This window comes from Hipposideros armiger, unplaced genomic scaffold, assembly GCF_001890085.2.
Source record: "Hipposideros armiger isolate ML-2016 unplaced genomic scaffold, ASM189008v1 scaffold_3, whole genome shotgun sequence".
Taxonomy (NCBI): domain Eukaryota; kingdom Metazoa; phylum Chordata; class Mammalia; order Chiroptera; family Hipposideridae; genus Hipposideros; species Hipposideros armiger.
Genome location: NW_017731353.1, coordinates 3,484,248 through 3,490,068, shown reverse-complemented (window position 1 = coordinate 3,490,068; position 5,821 = coordinate 3,484,248). Strand labels below are relative to the sequence as shown.

General features: G+C 56.2%; 1 long non-coding RNA gene across 1 annotated transcript in view; it reads left to right on the top strand.

Annotated features, from left to right (window-relative positions):
• Positions 1-4,145: 4,145 nt before the first annotated feature.
• The window catches only part of LOC109380473 (uncharacterized), a 9,718-nt gene continuing 8,042 nt past the window's right edge, over positions 4,146-5,821 (top strand). The window contains exon 1 of the long non-coding RNA XR_002123493.1: positions 4,146-4,559. This is a non-coding gene — a long non-coding RNA (uncharacterized LOC109380473). The remainder of the gene's footprint in view (positions 4,560-5,821) is intronic.

Genomic DNA, 5,821 nt, shown 5'->3' with positions numbered 1-5,821 from the left:
GGGGCTCAGGATAGGTGAATCGCCCATGGTCTCCTTTCGGCACAAAGACACAAGATTAGAACTTAGGCCTCCTGGTCCAGACTAGAGTACTTTTGCACACTGTCCCGCCCTGCTGCTCCTATGGAAGCCTGGCTAACCAGTCCTCAGGAAGGGGTGAGGAAAGGAGACTGCTCTCCCCAGTCCTAGCAGGGTGAACTCCAGGCTAGAGAAATTTCCTTTTGCTGAGCCTCAGTTTCCTGATCTGTAAAATGGGCACAGTAGTGATACCCACCTCACAAGGTGAGAACGGCAGAACCCTTCCGTAAACTGTTCACTCTTCCTGGGAAGTTCCTCCAGGGGACCGACTCCTCACCCTTTAGTTCTCAGCTGGAATGCCCCCTCCTCGGGGATGCCCTCCCTGACCACCCCTATCCAAAGTAGCTACTACCCCACCCCCTGCCTCACCCACTGGTTGCTGTCTATCTCATTACCTTGCTTATTTCATTCCCAGCCTTTGTTACAGGCTTTGCTTGGCTCAATAATTCATTCCTTTGTTGTCTCTTCTGCACCAGATGGTGAGCTCCATGAGGACAAGCAGCCTCCGCAAGTGGTCTATCCCCAGCATCGGGCACAATGCCTGGCACGAGAGGGGCTCAGTAGACACTTGTTGAAGTGGTGAATAAACGAAAGATAATGATGCATGTAAAACACTTAGCAAAGTGCCAGCCACATAGCAATCGCTCAATAAATGCTAGCAAATGTTCTTGCTACAAAACACGGACTTGTAGTTTGAGCCTGTCCACATATAACAGTGGCCTCTAGGTCAGTCACTCTGAGCTCTGTTGACTTGGAGAGAGCACAGGGTGGGGCCATAGTCGGGGACCCACTCCACCAGCAGGTTTTGAATACTATTTACCATGGTTGTGGGAATAGAATGGGGAAAGGTGGCACTAGTGGGGCACTGGCTGGGAGCGGGAGGCTGGGGTGCAGGCTGATCTGGTGCCAGGGGACCTGTGAAATCCTCAGACACCCCCGCCCCAGCCCAGGTTGAGCTCACCTGTCTGTCATTCCTGCTTGTACCTTTCTCAGGTAATGACCTGTTTGTTTGTCTAATGTGATGGTCCCCATCTCAAGTTCATGGCTCTGTCCCCAGGCCTTAGCATACACATAGTAGGCACATAGTAGGTCTCAATAGCTATTTGTTGAATAGATTCATTCATAAGATGCATGGGAAGCATCTCAAGGGCTGTGATTTTTAATCTTCGTTAATCACTGCCGTCTTTGAAACACTCCTGAAACCTTTGGATCCACACCCAGGCAAATACACCCAAGGCGTGACTTATCATTTCAGGGGTCTCCTGGACCCCTCCACTCCCACCCAGGTCATCCATAAACCTCAGCTGGCGATCTTTATATTGGGTGTGAGGAGGGTGGCGGGTGGGGTTTGGGAGCCAGTGGGGAAGATGTCACCGAGAGGCACACTGGGGAGCCCCCCTCCAACAGGCTGGCGTAGAATGGGGCGAATGAACCCCTTTTTACTCTCTGATCTCCAGGGGAAGGAAAGGAGCAGGAGGCCATCTGGCGGGAGGGGGAGAGAGCGGGGAAACACAGGGCCAGGAGCAAAGGGGAAGGAGAAGACGCAAGAAGCAGAGAGAAGGGGCGCAATGGAGAGGCTCAGCCCCGCGTAGGGAAGCGCAGGGCAGCCGGGGAACAAAGAACGAGCGAGCAGGGAACCGGGCCCGGCCGACCCGCCGGCCGCCCGGGCGTCGCATTCTCTGTCAGAGCCGCTGATGAACGGGCCGCCTTCCAGCTCCGAGCGCGTCGCGCCGCGTTCCTGGCAACCGGGCGCGCGGCTTCCCGGCGGGGGCGGGGCCCGCGGAAAGGTTACATTTGCACAAAGTGCCTGCGCGGCGGCCCGGAGGGGCTGCGGGGAGGGGGCGGGAAGCCGGCGAGCCGGGCGGGAGGGAGGAAAGGCAGCGGCTGTCGGCGCTGCCTGGGTAATGGAAACATTCCTCCCGGGGCCGCGCAGAGAAATATCAGGTTCCCCGCCAGCCGCACACACGGTTTCTCCGAGGGGACCCTCCTGCCGCCGCCCGCTGGGAGGCAGTCCTCCGAGGGGGCGCCCCTGGTCCGCTCGTCTTAGCCTCTGCACCCAGCCCGTGCACCCTCGCCCCTGCGCCTCAGCTGGGGCGCCCTAGCCTGTGCGCCCCAACGCCTGCGCTCAGTCCGTGGACCCCAGCCCGAGGGTTTCTGCTCCGCGCACACGAGCCAGTGCTCTCTGCGGCGTTCACTCGCATTCGCAGCTCCCCTTCTCTGCCTCAGAAGGCAGGTGGAAGGGCCCCGTTTTCCCAAATCCTAGTGCCCGGGCTTCCCCGCTGACTGTCCCCCTCAACCCAAAAAGGCCGGCGTGTGGCTGGGGCCGGGTCCGCAGTGGGAGCTGACCGGATAGGTCTCCTTCGTTCTTATTCGTTCTTACTTGGGAAGCGGGGCTGCCACTTGCATCTGTCCCCACCTTCCCTCGTGGCTTACCGGGGCTGCCCAGTCCTTCAAGGACTGGGCTTTTGCCTCTGGCACCCTATTACGTGGTATAAGCAGCGTTCCCCTGCCCCTCCGCATCGTACCATCCCCCTGCTCCCAGACCATCTGCGGCTCCCTATTACCGCGTCTACATTCTGGTTTACTCCCTTGGGCCCTGTCCAGCAGCGGAGGTGGGGTGTCATGTCAAAACTCTCCAGCACCTGGGATCCCCCTAGTCTGGTTGGGACTGGGGGTTGAACCGCTTCTGACCAGACCAGTATCTACCCTGTGAGTCAGTCTCTCCCCACCCCACCCCCCTCGCTCATTGGACTGGTTCTCTCAGTAGACACTGTATTTATTGGATGCCAACTAGATATTAACCAGATTCGGGGCCTTGCACTGGGCTGTGCAGGAAGCCTGGCCGAACCAGAAGCAGCCCCTGCCCTCACCGAACTCAGGCCCTGGCAGGCAAGAGCGCCGGCTGCCCAGTGAGGAGCCCTGCAGATTTGGGTTCAAATTCTGTTCTCACACTTCCTGGCTGTGAGTGTCCTTGGGCAAGTTACTCTCTGACTCTCAGTTTGCCCAGCTGTCAGATGGGGGTAGCATAGCGGTAAGAGCAACCTCACGGGGCTTAGCTGGGCGGACTTAAGGCGACAATGCCAGTAGCTCTTGGCACCATGCACGATGGCTCTCACTCAGTGGGACATGTTATTACGATAAGGTCTAGAGAGAAGTCCACAAATCACTGGAGCCGGGCATGGCATGGGAGTCTCAACTGAAGACCCCTGAGCACAGGGTTCAGAGGGCAGGATGATCTGGGGAGGGGCTAGTGAGTGCATTGTGGAACTCCAGGTGCAAACATAGCTAAAGGTCCAAAGCATGACTTCCCCAGGGCACGTGTGCACTTGCGCGGGCGCGCGCGCATGCACACACACACACACACACACACACACACACACACACACACACACCCTGGACCTGCCAAGGTCAAATCTGCAGCTCTGTAACTGGACCTGTGGCAGCCTGTCCTCTTGGCTCAGGGGGCTGTGACGCCGGAGGGCACCACCCTCCATCTAACTGGAACAAGGTGTTCTCTGAACCAGCAAAGCAGCAGGCAGGATCTGCTGCTGCCATCCAGGAGGGCTGGCTACTGTGGGCCCAGCAGAGACAGACCAGGGGGAGGTACAGACCAGGGAGGGTGAGAGGCCAGTCATGCACGGCCCCTCCAGGGATTAATTAGGCCCCTGCAGAAGCTTTGGGCCCATGGTGTCCTGGGCTTCTCAGAACATGGTCCAAGGGCAAGTGGGGAAGGGACGGGAGATCTAGAACATCCTGTGCTCATTGCGGCCTTGATGTCACCCCCCTGGGGGCCTCAAGAATTGGTCTGCAATCAAAGGGGGTTCCGGCTCTCTCTCTGAGCTGGTGACTCTCTCCAGGCCAGTGTGGTTGCCTTGGCCCCAGAGACCTCAGCCAGCCACAAAGTGACAGTTGGCATTGGGCACTTAGCACGCGCCATGAGCTTGCAGGTATGATCTCCCAGCAGCCCTGAGAAGTAGGTCTATGTTAAGTTCATTCTTTATAGATGAGGAGACTGAAGGTCAGTGAGCTTAAGCTGAATGCCACACAGTCAGTCATTGGTGAGGCTGGGACCCAAAGCCAGCCCAGCTAGAAACCAAGGTCTGAACTCTTAACTAAATGCCCTGAACCACCACTGTGGTGGACCCAAGAAACCAGCAGCAAAAGGTATGTGGGGGTGAAAATCCCCTCTAGCTGACAGGTTGCCTCTGGTAACATGCCATTTTATAGATGAGCTAGCAGGGGCTTTGCTTTGGGGACTTGCCCAAGGCCTCACTGCTAAAGCGTGGGGTCCCTACAAAAAGAGAAAATCTTAGCATATCAGAACTGGAAGGGGTCTCACAGCTCTTCTAGTCCAAGGCTAACTGTGACAGGAAAACTGTGGCCCAAAGAGGGCTGGGGCTGGCCCCCCACTGCAGCTCTTGCTCCCTCACCTTGGATCACCTCTAACCTGTGAGCTTCATGGAGCGTCTGAGAAGAAATGGAAGGTGCGTCGGGGAGAACAACAAGAAAAGGGTCCAGGTTCTCAACCAGGAGCCCATGAGAGAACTCCCTTGACCCTCCTCCAAAATTTCCTGCTGGAGTTCCCCAATGGGGTGGGGGTGGGGCGGTGAAGAGAGGAGGAGGGAGTAGAAATGCCGGTGGGGAGAATGTAGCCTAAGTCAGCCCTGCTTCTGGGTCCTCCCAAGTCCCAGAGCTGACTTGCCCTCCCTGGCCCTATGGAGGGTATAGTGGGGGCAGGGCAGGGGGATGGAGGGGTGCTGGGGCCCTGGGGAGGGAGAGCCTCCATTGCTATCCCAACTTATTAGGGTCCCCTGATAACTAGGAGAGAAGAAACTTCCTGCACCCTTTGTCCCTCCTTTCTCTTCACTCCCTTCCCTCCTCCTCCCCCTCCAATAAGCAAGAGAGGTTCTTGGTAAAAACACCTGAAGCAAGAGAGGTTCTTGGTAAAAACACCTGAAGCGTCTCAGTTTTGCAGCTGAAAAATGTGGGTGCTGTCACCTCTCTAGGTCCTTCAGTCCAAGAAGCGGGGATGTAATAGTCTGTGACCCTGACGTTGAGAGGCCAGGAGCCTAGCATTCTGATGGAGTCTAACATCCTGCCCTTATTCATTCTACTGAGATTTATTAGGCTCCTAGTTGGTGCAGGCAGCCCTACGCCAGGGACTGGGGCGCAGCTGTGAATAAGGGAGACCCCGGCCCACCATCATGGAGCTCCCGATCCAAAGGTCTGGTTCTCAGTCTAAGTGTCAAATGCTATGAGTCTATGACAGACTTATTCACACAATTAAATAGTAATCATTAGCTGAAAATATTTTTACCGCACACATTCAACTGGCAACTGGTTTACTGATTGTGACTTCACCCCTGCTGTCATTGGGCTTGAAATATATGACACCAGCTCATTAGAAAATCGGGTTCTGGGGATGGGCACAGAGCTGCTGGGGAGACTGGCTGTTGGGGACATCGATTCTAAGGGCTCTGAGTGGGCCCTCAGTTCTTGTCCATTCTCTGTCCTGTGGTTTCTTTTCATACTGAGAGCTTGCTAAGATGGACAGTGCATGCCAGGCTCTTCCAGAAGAGCAATTCCAGGTCATCAGTAGCCTGGTTACCACTCTGGCAGTGGAAGCCTTTCTCTTTCCACTTCTCATTTGAAAAGTGAGTGGGTCGCTGAGGTCCCTTAAACTCCAGATTTGTCCAGTGTGTGTGTGTGTGTGTGTGTGTGTGTGTGTGTGTGTGTGTGTGTGTGT